The sequence below is a fragment of the Leucopleurus acutus genome, assembly GCF_964270905.1.
Source record: "Leucopleurus acutus genome assembly, chromosome: 8".
In the NCBI taxonomy this organism is placed as follows: domain Eukaryota; kingdom Metazoa; phylum Chordata; class Mammalia; order Artiodactyla; family Delphinidae; genus Leucopleurus; species Leucopleurus acutus.
In genome coordinates this window covers 77,539,607-77,560,352 of record NC_139151.1, presented here as the reverse complement: position 1 = coordinate 77,560,352, position 20,746 = coordinate 77,539,607, and positions in this window count along the sequence as shown.

The following is a 20,746-nucleotide window of genomic DNA, read 5'->3' as shown; positions in this document are numbered from 1 at the left end:
GCTTGAAAAGGTGTTTTTCTAAACCACAAATTTTATCAGGTTATGTAATACACAAAATTAAATCTAAACAAGACAAAAAGTACTAACTTACTGCCAAAATTATGACCTCCCATTTCCCTGTAGGATAACATCTAGATTTCATAATTCAGTTTGTCTACATTTAGAGCCTTTTATCCAAGAGCACCATTGTTAAGTCCCTATTACTAAAGTGCATGAAGTGCTGTAAACTCAGCTTGTTCTTCTCCGAGCCTACCCTGCAAGTTCACATTTTCTAGACCTTGCTCAGCACTCCCTAATGTGGTCCCATGGCTAATGACTATCTTTTGAAGAGCAGTTTAAAGGACAAATCCCCAAGCCTAATAAATTCTGTGTAGTTAAAAGGTTATAAGCCTCCTTTCTATCCTGCTATTTCCCCTGCTCCTCCATCAGAGAACATGATCACATAACTTCAAAGTAACTAAGTCTAAATTTGTCTCCTCAAATATTCTTGTGAGTATAACACCAAGGAATGCAACAGATGTATATGAGTATAGATATAGTGGGTAGTTGATTAAATTTATGGAAGAACTACTTTCTAATTAAAGGAAACAAAAAATGAAAGCAGTAAGTTTAAGAATTAAACAAGGGATTTCCCTGGTGCTCCAGTGGTTAAGACTCCTCACTTCCACTGCAGGGGGCACAGGTTCCATCCCTAGTCAGGGAACTAAGATCCTGCATGCTGCAAGGCCAATACATACATACATATATACATACATACATACATAACTTGAGTTTTAAAAAAAAGAATTAAACAAGAGAGTACAATGAAAGGATAGGCACAGGTCTTCAAAATATTTATCTTGATTAGTTAAAAATTCAGCCTGATTAGAAAAAGTACCTGTCTTTGGAAATTAAGTAATAAAATATGCAGTTTGATCGGACAATCATTCAGAAATTCAGCTGCTTCAATATATGGCTTGCCCATTTAATTATACAGAAGGCCTATGGAGGAACACAGCTGGGTCTGTAAATTATGAAATGGGATGAGCCACGAATGCATCTTCATTAAAACGATCACACATCATCTCACTTACATACAAATCTCCACCAATACTACCCCACTAATCTGTTTATTTCTGTGCTTTTTGACAACAATCTGCCATCTGCCAAAATGTGATAATCTAGCAGCAAAGCCATGCAAGATAACACCAAAACTATGTAGGTAAGGAAATCCCTCTAATTTCTTATCTCTCTGCGTGAAAAATAGCACACAATCCATGATGGGACGTGTGTTATACTGGTGTGTCTCCAAATAATCAATAGAATTACACTGTAGTAAGGAGAGAACAGATTTTGATCTGATTTGTGTCCCAACTTCATCTAGTACTAGCTGTAAAAATATAAGTTAAACAATATACTAAACATAGTAATCTAAAATACTTCTGGATTCCTAAAAGTTTGTGTTGTGTAGGATAGCGAAATTAAGCACCAATGACAAAAACTGAGATTACTAACTATAAAATTTGACATTAAAACAAATAAACTAAAAAACCAGCTACCACCTTTTACATCTGAACACACAAAACAGAAGAAATATCCAATATCAAAATAAATTAGCAAGGTTTAAATTAAGAAAGAAACAAGAAAATGATTCATAGAAAAGTCACTATTTTACTCCCTGTTTTCTCATTCCTTCAGGTTCTTATGATTTTGGACTGTAGAAAACATTATCACAAACTATTCCTTGTTTGTGGATTGGTACTGGGGAAACAGGCTTAACTTCTACTGATTTCTTTCCTCTTTGTAAAAATGGGTGTAATGATACTTATTCTTAAAATGTTGACACAGGATCAAAAATATAATAATAGATGCAGCACATATTTGGGGAATGCACAGTAGATACAAAACAAATGTGAGTTAATTTCTGGTCCCTTTCTGGAGGTTAACAATATAGCAGAAAAAGTGAAGAGGTTACACATCCCAGCTTCAAATTCCTTTACTACTTATTAGCTGTCTGAACTTGGGAAAGTTGCTTTATATGACTGATGTTCTGATTCTTTTTCTGTAAAGCAGATAAAACAACGCTTGTTTTAAAGGGTTGTTGAAAGATTAAATATAATATATGAAGATTTCTAATAAAATACATTATCCAAAGTAGGTACTCAGTTAAGTTTAGTTTGTTCCATTCCTCTTCTTTTCTCAGCCTTCCTTTCTTTCAGCCAAAATGCCTATATGTTAACAATAAATATATGGGTCCTATGAGGATGCAAACAGCAATATTTATATTAATTTTGCTATTTTTGGTAACATCACATTGGATAAAATGTAGCTCTCAGATCATCAGACCAGACATTCTGATCTACCATTTGGAAATTTTAAAATTATTTTATATGCACATCTTTGATTTTAATGCAAATATCCCATCTGAAAATTTCTGTTGAATCAAATTTGTATTAAACAGGACATATGCCAAAGATCCCTGTAACCGAGTCTAGCAACTTATTTTCTTGAAAAGCCTTGAATGGCGCATGTCATTTCTTGTTTGTTTTTCTCAGAGTGATTTAATTCTCTGGAATTTAAAAAACAAAGTAAACATAAGTAAAGCCAACAGAGGGATTTAGGCTCTGCAATGATTCATTGACAAGTCTTGGCTGAGTTTGTACCTATGCTCCCTGTCTGTATTTCAAGAGAGGCTCATTGAATTGAGTTTCTTAAGACTTTTTTTCCCTGTAAAACCCTTAAAGAACACAGCAAAATAAAAAACAAATGCATAACTGGCAAACAAAAACTATAGCAAATGGAATTAACTATGACAGAACAAAATCCAACCCCCCTATCTATTAAATTAAGAGATAGATGAGGCTAGATGCTGAAATTAAGCATCCTTTTCTAGAATATTACAAAGGAGAAAAATATTGCAATTAAGTTCTAAGTTGATTGGAAACGTGTGCATTTTGGAAAAATTTATTTGTGATAGTACCACCATTTGTTGCATTTATTACAATGGGCACTTTAGCACTGGTTAGCTATTCAGAAATCCTCAGGCATTAGAATAAAAGAGAAAAAAATAAAGAAGTTACAAAAGGAAAATAAGATTCTGAATCAAAGCAATAAATCTGAGGCCAGTTGACAGTGCCAATAACGAGTTTTAGACTGGGAAAGAGCACATGGGGTCTCAAAACCAATTCTCTACTGACTGACCAAGTGACTCCAGGAAATCTACACTCCCTATTTTCTCAAACTTGTCTGCAATTTATTATATTTTTGAGATACACATTCCCTCTAGCTTTAAATATACATAATTCTATTTGATAAATATTAAACATTTGCCATGACAAGTAGTTTGATAGGAGCTGGAAGAGAATACAGTTATCTATATAGTTCATGTTATCAAATTTCTTTCAATCTAAAGCAAAAAGAGAACATTTAGAGGTAAATTAAAATTCTAGTTAGAGGACTTGTGACTGGACAAAATGGTGAAGACCTATTTTCATAAAGCACAACTGTAATCTTTGAATACAGTGTAGGATGCCGTGCAAAGAGAGCTCTGACATGTGGAAATAGGAAGACAGATGGTTAGAGACACCAGGACGGATGGGAAGAGTGCCAGACAGGGTGTCTTATGACCCTAAAAAAAAAAAGACACCCATGTCACTAAAGTGGTGCTTAACATACTAACCTTACCTGTTTGGCCAGAAGTACTAAATAAATAAGGTATCCCTTTTTCTTTTTATTTATCCAAGTTTCACTTAGCTGTGGAATATTAATAGATACACTGCTCTTCCCTTGTTTTTTTCCTTCTTTCTGTTTTTGTCCTCCTTCTGTATGTTTGTGTTTTGTTACGTACTCTTGAATATTCCCTCTAAACTAGGAAAATAATTAAGCCAATTAAGCTTTAAATCAAGCTTTGGAGTTGGTCTTTAAGCTAACACGCAGGCCAGCAGACTGAGATAGATGCTGATGGCAGATCCAAGAGGAGAAATGGGTAGTCCCTGTCCTCAGAGAGATTATGACGTCGGATTTTACTTACACAAATTATTCCAACACAAAGCAGATTAAATATTATAAAAGGGGAACGAGCAGAAACGTGTGTTGAATGAAAGGGTTGAGAGCAAATCTCTTTGGAATGATAAGAAAAGGTATCTTGGAAGGATATTTTTTGAGATGGACTTTGAAGGATGGGAAGAAGTTTGACGGATTATGGCAGCAATGAGAACAGCATGAATGAAATAATATAAGCAAAGACATGGAGGTGTGGCGAGTTAGAATTATGATCAACAAACAGTATATCAAACAATTTGACTTGGTTATAGAGGAGTGCATACAGGGAAGATAATACTTGAGAGGAAGGAAATTCCAATATTTGGCCAAGAGTGTGTCTATTATTAAATAATTCATGGGGAACCACTTAAACACATTTAATGGAGGAGTATGGCATCATTATGTTCCTGCCAGGATGATGCAGTAGTAGTCAGTGTGAAGTTTAGGAATGGAAAAGAAACAGGTGGGCAAATCCAGTTAAAGGGCTACTTAAGATCAGGTGGAGATATCAAAGGCCTGAACTAAGGTATTAACAGTGGTCATGTGACAAAAAGGACACTTCTCTTATTTGAATAAAAAGAGATTAGAACCTGCATAGTATGGAATATTCAACTGAAATAGAGATGAAAAGAAAGGGGGTGTTCAGTTTAAATAAAAAGTTTAAAGCACTTGCAACTCCCAGAAAAGGTTGAGAGCAGTAAGAAGCCGAGCACGAGAAAGAGTCGGGAGAAGCATTTATTCTAACTAGTATTTATTTCACATTCAATACTTTTATTTTCCCCCCTATGGCTGAAAACCTGTAGGTACAACTAGGGAACAAAGCTACTGAGAACTGAAGAGGCAGAAGTAAACAATAACACAAAAACAAATCTCTCCTGACATTTACAACAAAACCTAAGCTACAAATAGGCTAAGTTAGAGAATGGAAGCCAATCACCTCAACAGGCAACAGAGCAATTTTAGCATGTTTTATTTTTGTTGAATAATTGCAAAACTGATTAAATAGCCCACCTTATTTCTATAAATTGTATTTATTTTATAATAGTATTATAACTGAATTAAAATTAGTTAAAAATAAAACATTATTTTAGCATTGGTTGTTTTTTACTTCTCTGGGTTCTCAAATTCCTTGTTCATATCTTTATGTGTGCATATTTTACACAGTTAAAATTACAGTGCCTGTACTATTCTATATTCCATTTTTCATACATATAAATGATAAATTGTTTTCATGTTGTTTTGTGGGTTATATTATACATTTACGTTTTACGTTTCCGAACAATACTCTATTGATTAAATTTGTCAAAAATTGTAGAATTATTCTTCAGGGGTTGAAGTGTTAGGCTCTTCTTAGGTTTTGATTATCAGAGTTGATACTGTGATAAGCATCAGTCTGCATATTACAAGCCTTTACTCTAAATCATGTCAGCTGATCCCAGGCATTTTCCTATATCTTTCAGGCTTGGCTGTTAACTCCTGCTGGGAAGGCATCTTGCCTTATTCCCCACTGCATCTGCTGAAACTTGCATATATTAAGCCCCAAAGTACATGTTTGTATAATGTGATTTTTCCTTTTCTTCATTTATTAGCATAGGGAGAAGAGGAGAAGGAAGAATGAAAGGGAAATGAATGTTTTTATGGGTAGCAGAATAAGGTCAAAATGTGGTAATTTAATTTACTACACACAGCGTGAGTCAAAGAAACATTTAGCAGCAGCTATGTGACAACATTATGCTAAGAAGTTGTTTTCTTTTTTTTAAAGTGGACCTCAAAGAACATACAAAGCAGTTAATATTTGCTCTCATTTCCCTCCTCCCTTCCTAACAGTCACTGATACCTTTCTGGAGGCTTATTGCATCCTCATGAGATAAACAGGGTGGAGATAAGCAAATATACAGGCACACCATGTATACTTGGCATAATACATGCCCTACCCTACCCAACTTATGGGCAGGTATATCAAGGTAAGTTAATCGCACACTCCCTCCCAGGAATTTGAATATTGAACAGAGTATAGAACATCTATAAAAGGTTGGGTATATTCATTCTAGCATGGGGCATTGCCCTGATTCTCTGGCTACAAGACTTTTTTTCCCTTTTATTTCTAGTCTTGCCTCCCAGTTTTCTGGAACAGCCTTTATTCCAGTCCATTTCCAAGCTGGTCTCTCCTTGATACTCTAAAATCCTGATGTTCGGTCAATAAACTCCCTTGGTTTAACTTGTTCAGAATAATTTGCTTTGCTAGGAAGCAAAGAGGTCTGTTGATACAAGTAATCAAACCCATAAACCCCATATAAGAAAACTGTGGAAGAGCTGTGGTACAAGTTTACACTGGGAAACCACAAGAGGGACACCTAACCCAGCTCAGAGAGGAAGGAGTAGAGCCTAGCCAAACCGCACGGTCCATTTCAAAATATTTGCTGTATACGTAAAATAAACACATACGTAAAATAAACACATAATAAACACATAATAAACACATAATAAACACATAAATAAACACATAATATTTACATACGTAAAATAAACACATAATTGTTTTAATTAGCATGCCTGTGCTTGTTTATTAAATTCTTCTGAAAATAACGTGTATTTGAGGAAATCAACCTAGCTTTTAATGGAGCATCAGAAAGAAGAAATATGTCCAGAATATAAGGTAACTTTGGAGAATTAAGTGGAACCAGAACTCACAGAACCTTCCAGAGCCCACTGAGCAAACTCCGAATTAAACAGAACCAGAACTCACAGAACCTTCCAGAGTCCACAGAGCAAACTCTGAATTAAGTGGAAACAGAACTTACAGAACCTTCCGGAACCCACTGAGTAAACTCACAAAACCTTCCAGAGCCCACAGAGCAAGCAGAATTAAACGGAACCAGAACTCACAGAACCTTCCGGAACCCACTGAGCAAACTCTGTATTAAATGGAACCAGAACTCACCAGGAAGCTCTGGGCTGACAGCACCTTCAGGAGTCCGCCATGCACCCTTCCCCCATCAGGCTTGGTGCTCGTGGTTGGTCACCACCTCTGTGCTGGGCTGTCCTGGTTGTCTTCACAGACTGGCTGCTCTGACCCCTCCTGCGGCCCTGAGGCTGCTGACTCCGCACTGTTTTGTCTTACTGCCTCTCATTGCAGTGGGGGCAGGAGCCCGAATCCTCCTCCTCGTGGACCACATGCAGGTTCACTGGCATCACCTGGATCTTGTTAAAGTGCTGCATCCTAGGCCTTCAGCAGCAGATTGTTAAGAGGATCTGCACTTGACAAGGTTTCTCAATTATCTACAGCTACATAACAAATCACTCCAAAACATAGATGCTAAAAACAGTAAATATTTATGATCTCACACCGTTTCTTTTTTTTAAAGAGATAATATTTTATTTTTATTTTTTGACATCTTTATTGGAGTATAATTGCTTTACAATGGTGTGTTAGTTTCTGCTTTATAACAAAGTGAATCAGTTATACATACGTTCCCATGTCTCCTCCCTCTTGCGTCTCCCTCCCACCCTCCCTATCCCACCCCTCTAGGTGGTCACAAAGCACGGAGCTGATCTTCCTGTGCTTTGCGGCTGCTTCCCACTAGCTATCTATTTTAGGTTTGGTAGTGTATATATGTCCATGCCACTCTGTCACTTTGTCATAGCTTACCCTTCCACCTCTCCATGTCCTCAAGTCCATTCTCTAGGAGGTCTGTGTCTTTATTCCCATCTTACCCCTAGGTTCTTCATGACCTTTTTTTTTTTTCTTAAATTCCATATATATGTGTTAGCATATGGTATTTGTCTCTCTCTTTCTGACTTACTTCACTCTGTATGACAGACTCTAGGTCCATCCACCTCACTACAAATAACTCAATTTCATTTCTTTTTATGGCTGAGTAATATTCCATTGTATATCTGAGGGTCAGGGAGCAGCTTCGCTGGATGGCTCCGGCTCAGTCCTTCTGTGCCATAATTTTAAAGCACCCCTAAATTGTATATAATTTAATACAAAATTCATTTCAGTCCTTTTAAAAAGAGAGAATATAAAGACAGCTATTTCTCTCTGTCTCTAAAAAAATTTTTTTTCCTAATATAGATGAGGAAGTCATGTTGGAGAATTCATCATTTGCAGAATTTGGAACCAGGTAACCTGAATTGGAATCCAGCATTCAATATTTCGTTATTTTTTATAATATTTCTCAAGATACTTTTTCTCTGTGCTTTAGTGTTATCATTTGTAAAATGAGGATAATAATAGAACATATTATTGTTATAAGTTTTAAACGAGTTTACTCATGCAAAGTGATTAGAATAGTACTTTCCACATTGTAAGTTTCCAGCAAATAATTATTTTAATTAATATTTAGTTATTGTTATATTAACGGGTTTTTAAAGGGATAAAACATAGTTTCTGTGCTAATATGTAAAATACAAAGGCAGTTGGACGTTTTTGAGAGATTCAGTGAACAAGCGAACATAAGTAATAAGGAATGCTCATGCAATAGAAATTCAATTTTAAGCCTATAAAGGTTAGTTCATAAACATTAACATAAATGCAGACTGCATAAATTAAAACTTGTGGAGAATCTCCCTCAGGCTATCAAGATGGCACAGTAGCAGTTCCTGGACAATTACATTTGGTGATTGGGGAGGAGCATTCTCTGTGAAAACGGATTTATAATGAACTTGCTCTGCAAGTGAATGTCTTCTAGAAATTAATTTACTCTGTTTTGGATATTCCAAGTTGAGAGAACAAAATGAATTGAGGTCCCTCATGTGAAAGCTGTTAACTTGTATTTAGGTGTGAATGGGGAAAACAGTAAATGGGACTGAAAGTAAGCAATTATGAACTAGAAGGGTGGATTAGAGGCAGATTGTAACAAATCATATTTAAACTTGATACTGTAGTTGCTGAGGACCTGAAGGTACTTTCTGGATCGAGAAATTATGTAATACAGATTAGTGACTTAGACAGTAGAAGCCAGCAGTGTGGCCAAGGTGATTAGAGGGAGCAAAGAGATCAGGAGAAAGGAGAGACGGTCAGAGGCTGTGGCACTAGGCTAAATGATTGATGATCAAGACCAGATCTCAGACTACAGCAATCAGAATGGAAATTAAGACATAAATTTAAGAGAAATGCACAATGGCCATGGATAAGCAAATATATACTCCCTTCAAAGAAGTCCTAATTCTTCCAAGAAATGTAAGAGGTACTAAATCTTCTAAGAAGTCTCATAACTTTTTTTATATATTATAGGACCTGGGAAGATGCAGGGAGAGTTCCTGGAGGTAAACACATGAAGGTAAGGGTATCCCCTTAGACTGTGCCCCCAGGGGATTTTAACTCAGCTTAATCTACCCTCAACCTCCAATATGCTACTCTTGAAAGAAAATTTTCAAATCCTAAGCATCACAATGAGTGGCTATCTTTGGTGTCTAAAACTGGTTATAAATGTACAGAGAGATAACACTGGCTTAGATAGCTACTTGGATGTTGTTAATGAAGCAAAGATTTAGATTTTCAAAAAGATGACCGTAGACTAAAGGCTTCATTTAAGCAGTTCCTCCATAGGTTATCAGAGACATTCATTTTTCTCAAATCCGTCATTGGACCACCTCTTAACCGTCCTGTCAGCAAGTTTCACCATCATTCACCACTCTCCCCATGAACTAGTCTCTTCATAAGTCTTCTAGGACTCAATCTTCTGTTCTTCCTAGTCCTCTGGCTCATCTTCTTCTTGGACTTTAAATGCAGCAGGTCCTGAAAACTCTGCCCTGGACCATTGTACCGTCTCAGACTATACTCCTGCTCTCTGAGCTGTCTCCACTGCCCATCTTTACATAGAAACAAATGTACAACTCCCACCAGACTTCTCCCCAGAATCCAAGACCCTTGTATCCAGTTGCCTATTTGACATCACTCTTGCCCACCTGCTTCTCAGGCTTCAGGTATCAGGTATATTTTTACCTCCTCAGTGTTGCCTACTTGACCATCATATTTTATTCAAGTTTCCTCTGATATCCTCTATTCTAAAGTTATTATTCTTTCTTTCAAATTACATTTGAATTTGGCAGATTTCTCTATTTATTTTTAAATCCCTAATGGAGAGAATAGTTACCTTATCCAGTTTTGTACCATAATGTTCTCACTATTAATCCAGTGAACACCTAGTTTCTAGACTATATTGTGGATTAAGAAACCCTTTGTTGAATGAATTTAGAGAAATTAATTATTCTAATGAGAAACATACTAATTAGGTGATAATTATATCATTTTGTAATAAGAAAGATTCAGATAAACTAATAAAAAAACTGCCGACTTTCTGTTAAAAGCAGCCTACCTTATTAAGAATGCCCTCCTTGGCAATGTATGTTTTCTTATTCAGATTATCCAAAACACTACTAATTTTCTTATGTATTAGGATATTGTTATCTCTGATCAAACTCATATTTATTAACTCCTACTTCCTCTGAGTCTTACTGAAAGACAGGAGTTAATCTGATGTTATAATAGTAACTAATAGCAATTATTAATATTAACTCATTTTTACATAAAAATTAATAATATTCTAAGAATCTTCACATCTAATAATTTATTTGCACCCTTCAGACAGTTATAAATCTGACATAATGATTAGAATTTTATCCATGGAAGTCCATGGCTCAGAGTTTTCACACGGGTAAGTTCTCAGTAAGACAACAAAATAGAATGAACTAATGTAGACAATCCCTTATGATTTTCTCTCTTGCCCAGCTCCCGCTATTAATTTCAAAATGCTGATAAAATATAACCAAAATATAAATCTAATCCCAAATGAAAGAAAATGAAATCCTAGGTGCCAAATAAAGAGGGAGGTAAGGCAACAGGGGAAAACTCATGAGTTTGGGAACAATTTGAATGGCTCATTAGCACTCATTCAGGCATAGAAGTTGGAGCCTTGGGATAAGGGAGAGATGCAGGAGACTCTTAGTTCCTTGAACTAAGTCCTGTGCACAACTTGGGACAAAGAAATGACCCCATTACTGCCCCCACTGCATCAGTGAAACCATAGGGCTATATTCTCTGCTTGATAAAATAAAGTACCAAACAAATTGTAGCCCTGTTTAAAATGTACCAGGGATAAACTTTTAAAACACCCTCTATTAGCACGTTTTAATAAATCCTCCATTGAAGCAGCAAACTTCTTGACGGTTGAAATCATAACAGAGGTCATCCCCAGTCCCTAGTACTATGTTTTCTAATCAGGTTTGGCATACAATTTAAAAAAAAATCTTTAAGAACAGCTGTAATAATAGAAGCTGCTGCTGTTGTCACTAGGCACACATTAAAAATTGGACAGACATCCTTTTACTTCGCACTGACTTTGCCTTGTCAACTTGTCTAAAGCAGTATAAGCATCTAAAAAAGATGGGATGGAAGAGTGGTGAAACATGCTAGGGAGAATGCTAAACTGAATGAAGAGCACATAGAAACTGATTGCTTTTCAAATTACCTTCACACCTTTTTATGTTCATAATCATTAATGTATTTTCTATTAATAGAAATAAATACAGTCATGCAATTTGTCTATCTTGTTCAATGTTGTAAAATCATCATGTGTCTCAGTTTCTGACACATAGAAGGACTCATCAGATTGTTTTCTCGATGAATGATTCAACATACGTGATTGAGATATATATATATATTTTTTTTTTTTCTTTTCTCTTTATGGCAGTGAAAGAAAGTTATATGCTATTTAATTAGCAAAGAAACATTAAAACAAATAGATCGAATTACTGTTTCTGTGGGTATCACTTTGACTCACCCCTCCCTTCTCTTTCACAGTGGGCCAGAAAGTCACAGATTGCTGTGCCAGGAGTGAACTCAGCCAGCTGGCACTGAGCAATTTAAACATGTTCTCTCTTTTGCATATTGCCGTGGGATATTAGGGATAGAGTCAATGTGATAGAGTCAATCATGTCCTGGACAGGCTCCAAAGCCTATGTGGTTGGAAATGCAGACATGAAATGGTCAGATCAGTCAGGGAGCAGCAATGATTATTTTTGTCCAAGGACCACATATTCTTTTTATTCAAATCTTGACTCTTCTTATCACATCACATATCAAAAAGTTGGATCTATAACAGCCCTAAGATATAGTTTCCCTTAAATGATCTATCTTAAGCATAGATAAAGGGAAAAAAAAAAACAAGATATCATTGCTTTCAGATGTTGAAAACAGACAGCATGCACTACTCAGTCTTGGCTTACCCAGTTCCTATAGCAGGATTTGAACATCTATTGTACAACATAACATAATAAAATGTTCATTTTATACTGTTTGGTACAAATTTTTTGAATCTATAGGTCACTGTTTACCTTGAGGTTGACTAGTACCAAATGCCATCTGATGATATGTACTATGGACTCTATACAATGTAATTTACCCTGGATCTTAAAACCTTCTTCCTTTCCAAGGGCAGTCTTACCTTTGGAAAGGCCACCCTCTCCCACACCAAAACAACAAATCCTTCCAACCTGATTAGCAATTAATATTAAATGGCATTAAATAATTAAAATAAATAATTTAAATAAAAATTAAATAATTAAATTAGGAATTAAATAATATTAAGATAAAATGCAAACTCCTTACCCAAAAAATCCTGTATAATCAGAACCCAACAAGTTCTACAATGTCATCTTTTACCCACCTACTATGTCTTGACCATATTATCCTTTTTTTTCCTGACCCTCAGGTACAACAATCTCACTCCCATCTCAGAGCCTCTTATTCTCCTGCCTGGAATACTCTTGCTGATGTAATTCACGTAGCTGTCTCACCCCTGATTGCTGCTTTCCAATCTATCAGACATCATCTATCACATTTCTTTAGTTGATGTCTTTTGTAGAACTCACTACCACTCTGCATTATCAAAAATATTTGTGTGTTTATTGTGCAATTTTCTCCCGTAGGATATAGTGTATATGTGGGCAGGTACTTTTTTGGGCAAGTTTTCTCTGTTTCCTTCAAGAGTGATTGGCGTATAGAAGGCACCCAGTAAATTAAGGAGAAATGTACTGAGATTGTTTTAAATCAGATGCTTATGAAGAGTTTTCCATGTTGTTCTCTATTTTAAATATTATAAGCAAAATCTGAATTCAAACTAGAATAAAACTGTGGTGTTGTGCTGCAGAACATGTGTATCTTATAAGCTATTATACCATATACTAAATATTATAAACAAATTTTAAATTCACACATTAAATTTTCTTGTGCTGCAGACATACATCTTATATAATGTGAATGGTACTTCAAGAACCAATGTGGTAGCTAGGAGAGAAATGTTAGAATGGTAGCTTTTAGTTTAGGAGAGATAACAGTTTGTTTTTTGAGTCATGGCAGAAAAATACAATTTGTCTGGGAGTAAGTCATCCATGACCCTAACTCCTCGCTTTCTACAAAATGGAAATCAACATATGGCAGAATTAATTTTACCTTTAACTCTTTAAATGAATGTACAAATTCCCCACAGTGATCTGGGTGCAAATCAGCCACTGGCTATGAAACAATCATGGGCAATGGAGATCAGAAGACTTTGCTTCAGCTCTGCTATTAAAAGAGTTGTAAGGGGCTTCCCTGGTGGCGCAGTGGTTGAGAGTCTGCCTGCCGATGCAGGGGACGCGGGTTCGTACCCCGGTCTGGAAAGATCCCACATGCTGCTGAGTGGCTAGGCCCGTGAGCCATGGCCGCTGAGCCTGCGTGTCCAGAGCCTGCGTGTCCGGAGCCTGTGCTCCGCAACCGGAGAGGCCACAACAATGAGAGGCCCGCGTACTGCAAAAAAATAAAAATAAATAAAAAATAAAGAGTTGTATGAACACTAGAAAGTCATTTAACATGATGGCTCTGTTTTTAGAACATTTGTTGAGTCCTTCCAGATTTAATCAGGACTAATGTTGATTGCTGTTCATTTATTAATTCATGTGCTCATTTATGTATTCAATAATAAATATGTTTTGGTTTTTTTTCTAATCTGTCAGGTAATGGCTGTGGCAGAAAGAGTTAGGATTTCATACCTCTCAGGTCCTGTGAGTCTAAGTTGCCTCACTTCTCTGTGTTTTAGGTTCATTATCCACAAATGATTAAATCAATGTGAAATGTGAACCTTTCCTGGCAAAGTTGTTATGAGAGTCAAATGTGCTATTTTTTTTAAAAAAGTATAAAGTAACAGAAAAATGCAGTAAATACTGATAGCTTGGGTAACCTCTGGGTAAGTAAGATTTCCACAATAAAGATGTTTCATAGGGTATTACCCAATAAATAATTGAATATGGAGGAAACTCAAGTCAAGGTTGATTCTTTTAACTAGAGGTTAAAATTACTGATACATATCAGGAAACTGAGCTATGATTGATTCTTCAGATACATGTTGAGAAGTATTCTGGTATGTTAAGGTGTTCTCATGTTTTGATTTATTTAAGATATTTTAGGTGCAGATACAACGTTCTTAGGAGGTACACAACTAAAAAGGGTTAAAACATCATGTAAATATGACAGAAAAAGGTGAGCAGCTATTTCATCGAACTGTAGTTTTTGCTCATTTGAAGTGAGCACAGCATTTCTTCCCGGCTTTACGGCTGAAGTTTATGGACCGCCCCCCAAGCAACTTAGAGGAGCTTCCTTGGACTCACTCACTATAGCAAAAAGGAATGGAAGCTCCAAAGTTGAGGGAATTGTTATCACAGAGGGCAATTCTTATGATCTTGTTCACTAATAATAAAATAACTGCAAGTTTATTGAGCACTTTCCATTGTTCTAAGTACTTTACTTTTATTACATCATCTACTTTTTCATGAGCATTATGAAGTAGGCTCCACTTTGTATTGGAGCATAAAGAGGTTTAAAATGTACACACAAGTCATTTAGTGGAAGAGCTAGGATAGGAAGGAGGGGAAACTGGGGAGGAAGCACAGATAGGAAGAAGGAAGGAAAAATGACTCTATGTTAAAGATGATCAAGTTAAGAGATATTTTTCCTTTATCAGAATTGTTCATCCCTTTTCATGGCTAAATCTAATTCCAAAGCAGGCTAAGTCCTACTTCATCAATGAAATATTTTTTAACTAAGTTATCTCACCCATAATTTTCTTTCAGCACTGGACTGGTCTTGGGACTCAGCACTTAGTCGTTCCCTCATTTTCTAACTTGTAAGGATTTTCTGTGCACACAGATTGTGAGAGATGTGGATCCTAAGATATGTCTTTAATATGTTGTTAAATGTTAACATACTATAAACATCTACAAGCTATATTTAATCAGTATTACTGACGAGATTTTTAAGTGTTGGTGTGTATATACTGGTTTCATTAGTTTTGAATTCTGTATACAATTTCATTATTTGGAAAAAAAAATATACCAAATTTATTTGTTTTCTCACTGAAAGATACTTGAATGACTTTCCATTTTTTCTTATTTTAAACATTGCTGCAATTAATATTCTTATACAGTTGTCCAGGCATATATGAAAAATCCAAAACCTTTTTCTTCCTTCTTTGGTCTTCAGAGTGGTTTTACCACTTAAAAGTGTTTTGTGGTTACTTATTCCCTAGTATCCTGACCAAAAACTAATGTAATCAAAGTTTTTAATTTTTGCCAATTATTTTGATTCATATTTTTCATATTTCTGGTGGGATTGAGCATGTTTTTTTCCATAATATTTTAACTGAAACTTTTAATAGAAAATTGGAAGAATTAGTGCACTCCTCAATGACCTTACAAAATAATCACAAAGTATTACAACTATCCAAATGAAAAAGTAGAACATAAACATCACAGAAGCCTCCCTCCATGCCTCCTTCCACTCCCTACTTGCTCTCAAAGGTAACCATTGTCCTGGCATGTAACACAAGAGATTAGTTTTGTCTATTTCATGACTTAATATATAAAATTATTTGGTATTTATTCTTTGCACCTTTCATATTTGGTCAACATAACAGTTTGCCGATCTCTTCATGGTCTTCCATGTGGTCAAAATTTATTTCAATTGCTATGTTTTTAATTCATATTTATATATTCTTTATTTAATTTTATATGGACATCTGGGTTATTTATAGTTTCTATTATTAATAATATAGTTATGAATAATACTGCTCTGAATATACTTATAATTGTATTGTTAGCTTGCATATGCACACATTTCTGTTTCACATATATATGAATATACACTTAGGAGTGGAATGTATATGCATATGTATACATATGTGCACATACATATGTATGTACGCATGTTTATACACATGTGTTGGTTTGTAAACTGGTCCCCAAACACAGAGGGCAAGGAGAAACTGAGGAAAGAGTCAGACTACTCCAGATTGGTAGGTGGCAGGTTTTATAAGCAGGAACCTTATATAAGAGACTTGTCTTGGGTGACTGCAAGAGGAGTATATCTCTGCATCAGCCAACCAGAATCTGTTAAAAGTTTATATAGAGCCCTTAATGATGTTCAGTCATGTATAACATCCAGATGGATTCAACAGTACATTGCTTTCTTTAGGCTTCATCCTTGAAACGGCTCCCACTGTGGGAATAGTGGGCAGAACGTACATCCCAAGGACAGGGGAGGGTGTGGAGTTTCTGAGTGAGCAGATCCAGCCTGCTGGTCAAGTAGCCATCTATCCTTTTGACGACTTGCTCTAACTAAATATATATATTTGTATATATGAATCTACACATACACACAAACACATACACTTAAGAATGGAATTACTAAGCCATAAATTATACATATGTCCAGCTTAAATATACACTGACAATTTCCCAAAGTAGTTTATCTAGTTCCAGTATACTGAATTTATCAATTAATGGGTTAAATTTATATCTTTATAAAATCTAATCTTCCTCTCCGTGAATTTAAATCTTTTCATGTTTACTCAGGTCTTCTTCAATAACCTTTAAGAATTATTGCATTGTTTATATCCTTTGAATATTTTTCAATATTTCTTTTTAAAGAATTCACACATCTTATAATAGTATTTTATTGCTGTTATCATAGTAGCTTTGATTTATCTATGACATTTCTGTTTAGTTTTTCCCACTAGGTTTTTATTTCTTTGAACTTTAACTAATTTGGAACTTACACATTTTCTTCCTTTTTCTTAAGGAATAAATATAAAATACGTAAAAGGCATGAGTGTCTTAATTAGAGCTAAATATATAAACCATAGTTTTAGTCTCTTTCTGAGCAGTATAAGAAGCTAGAAATACCTTAACTAGCACATTCCCTTTCATCTTCTCTATGATCACGCTTTAATTTAACCATTTAATGGAGTGTAATGTACATATGAAGAGTGCACATTGCATAAGTGTGCAGATGGACGCATTGTCCAAACTTAACACATGCATAACTAGCACCTCAATTAAGAAAGGAACACTATAACAAACTGGAAACTCCCTTCCAAATAAAGATAGTAGAGGTAGTCATAGAGAAACAAGAAAGGAGATTCCAGAGGGATTTAAACAACAGTTTGAGAAGTTTGTTATGTTCTCACTAAACATTAGGAAGCTTTCAGTGTTTTGTAATCTGAAGTCTCAAGACTGGAGTTGTGCTTAAGAAATGCTGGATCTGAGAGTGAGGGAAGAAGTCTGACAATTAGGACACCATTTTGTTGTATATATGAGAGATTTTAATTGAGGAGGCAGAACAAATTGTAAGAAGGAAACAACCATAAAAGATATGGCAGTGCTGGAATTTGCAGGGCTCAGTGATTGATGTAGTGTTGGTGTAAATGAGGGGCCATGTGGGTGAAGGCGGAAAGCTAGGAATATAATGACCATTATAAAGAACTGTGGAATTGAGACAAGCTTGGGCTTGAAACTTAGGGTACAGGCATTTTTTTTCGGGTGCAGTTAACCAGCTTTCTGTCAGAAATGAATGCCCGGGATTCAGGAATAAAAATGTGTTATTAGATGGAAAATTAATAAATGTGTTATGAAAAGCATAGCTAAACTATGTGTATGAATGTGGTCACCAAAAAGAAGGTACAAAGAAAATCAGAGCAGAAACTATTGTGAAAGTGAGTAGGGTGAGCAGCCAATGAATAAGTGGGCAGACACATAAGAAGATCGAGAGTGAGGTATCTCCAGTGATAATGGACAAAAGAATGTCCATGAGGCAGTTGTGTCCACAGTATGAGAGGCTACAGAAAAGTCCAGGAAAAATAGGTGACAAGGGAAGCTATTTAATTTGTCTTCTTAATTTATGCTCCTCTTTTATCTTTCTGCCCTTATCTACAACTAATTTGTCTTTGAACTGTCACTTTTCCTGTCAGAGATTAGGAACAGAGCCAGCCTTTAGTTATGGTTTATATACCTGGTGTCAAAATCGAAACCTGGTTTATATACCTGGTGTCAAAATCCAAACCTAAGTTAAAGATGTGTTTTGTGAATGTTACCATGTATTAGCAGAATGAATTTACTATTTCCCTTGTTGAACAAATGTTCACATAGTGTTTAATATAAAACAATTACTTTTCTGTGCACTAGAGTTATAACGATAAGGAAGACAAATCCCTCCCTTCATGGAGCTTTTGTTACAGTTGGAAATGCATAAGACCACATATAAATATGAAAAGATAATACAAGGTAGCAGTAAGTCTATGAAGAAAATCATGCCGCAAAACCAATGTAGTAGCAAGAATGTAGCAGAGTGTAGTAGAGTTAATTGATAGAAGCAATTTTTCATCCCTTTCTGGAACCATCCCTTTGCATATGATTGAGGACTTCTTTCCTATTGAGAGCTTATGTATGTTTCCCTTCCTATTGCTCTTGAAACTGGCCACTTACCTTGGCAAGTGATAGGTCTGCAGACATAATGTAAACAGACACTTTTAAAAGGGCTTGCATTTGGATTTTCCTATATCACTTCTGCATCAGCATAAAAAGACATGCCTGAACAATAAGTTGGGAGGAGACCCTCAAGATGGCGGAGGAGTAAGACGTGGAGATCACTTTCCTCCCCACAAATACATCAGAAATACATCTACATGTGGAACAACTCCTATAGAACACCTACTGAACGCTGGCAGAAGACCTCAGACCCCCCAAAAGGCAAGAAACTCCCCACGTACCTGGGTAGGGCAAAAGAAAAAAGGAAAAAACAGAGACAAAAGAATAGGGACGGGACCTGCACCAGTGGGAGGGAGCGGTGAAGGAGGAAAGGTTTCCACACACTAGAAGCCTCTTGCAGGCGGAGACTGCGGGTGGCAGAGCGGGGAAGCTTTGGAGCCACGGAGGAGAGCGCAGCAACAGGGGTGAGGAGGGCAAAGTGAAGAGATTCCCGCACAGATGATCGGTGCTGACCAGCATGCACCAGCCCGAGAGGCTTGTCTGCTCCCCCCGCCGGGGTGGGCGGAGGCTGGGAGCTCAGGCTCGGGCTTCAGAGCTTGGATCGCAGGGAGAGGACTGGGGTTGGCTGCATGAACACAGGCTGAGGGGTGCTAGTGCACCATGGCTAGCCGGGAGGGAGTATGGGAAAAAGTCTGAATCTGCCTAAGAGGCAAGGGACCATTGTTTCGGGGTGCACAAGGAGAGGGGATTCAGAGCACTGCCTAAACGAGCTCTAGAGATGGGCACCAGCCATGGCTATCAGTGCGGAACCCAGAGACAGGTATGAAATGCTAAGGCTGCTGCTGCCACCACCAAGAAGCCTGTGTGCGAGCACAGGTCACTATCCACACCTCCACTCGCGGGAGCCTGTGCAGCCCGCCACTGCCAGGGTCCCGTGATCCAGGGACAACTTCCCCGGGCGAGCACATGGCGCCTCAGGCTGTTGCAATGTCATGTTGGCCTCTGCCGCCGCAGGATCGCCCCACATTCCGTACCCCTCCCTCCCCCAGCCTGAGTCAGCCAGAGCCCCCAAAGCAGCTGCTCCTTTAACCCCGTCCTGTCTGGGCAAAGAACAGACGCCCTTAGGCGACCTACATACAGAGGCGGGGCCAAAACCAAAGCTGAACCCTGGGAGCTGTGCAAACAAAGAAGAGAAAGGGAAATTTCTCCCACCAGCCTCAGGAGCAGCGGATTAAATATCCACAATCAACTTGATGTACCCTGCATCTCTGGAATACCTGAATAGACAATGAATCATCCGAAAATTGAGGCAGTGGAGTTTGGGAGCAACTGTAATCTTGGGGTTTGCTTTCTGCATCTAATTTGTTTCTGGTTTTAAGTTTATCTTAGTTTAGTATTTAGAGTTTATTATCATTGGTAGATTCGTTTATTGATTTGGTTGCTCTCTTCCTCTTTTTTTTTATATATACAGATATGTATATATAATTTTTCCTTTTTCTCTTTTTGTGACTGTGTATGTGTATGCCTCTTTGTGTGAGTCTGTCTGTATAGCTTTGCTTTTACCATTTGTCCTAGGGTTCTGTCTGTCCATTTTATTTTTGTTTTTTTAGTATAGGTTTTAGCGTTTGTTATCATTCATGGACTTCTTTCTTGGTTAGGATGTTCTCTTCTTTCTTTCTTTCTTTTTTTTTATTACTTTTTAATGTTATTATTTTTAATAATTATTTTCTATTTTAATAACTTCCCCTTCCTTCCTTCCTTTTTTCTTCCCTCCTTCCTTTCTTTCTTTCTTTTTCTTTCTTTCTTTCTTTCTTTCTTTCTTTCTTTCTTTCTTTCTTTCTTTCTTTCTTTCTTCCTTTCTTTCTTCTTTCTCTCTTTCTCTCTCTCTTTTTCTCTCCCTTTTCTTCTGAGCTGTGTGGCTCAC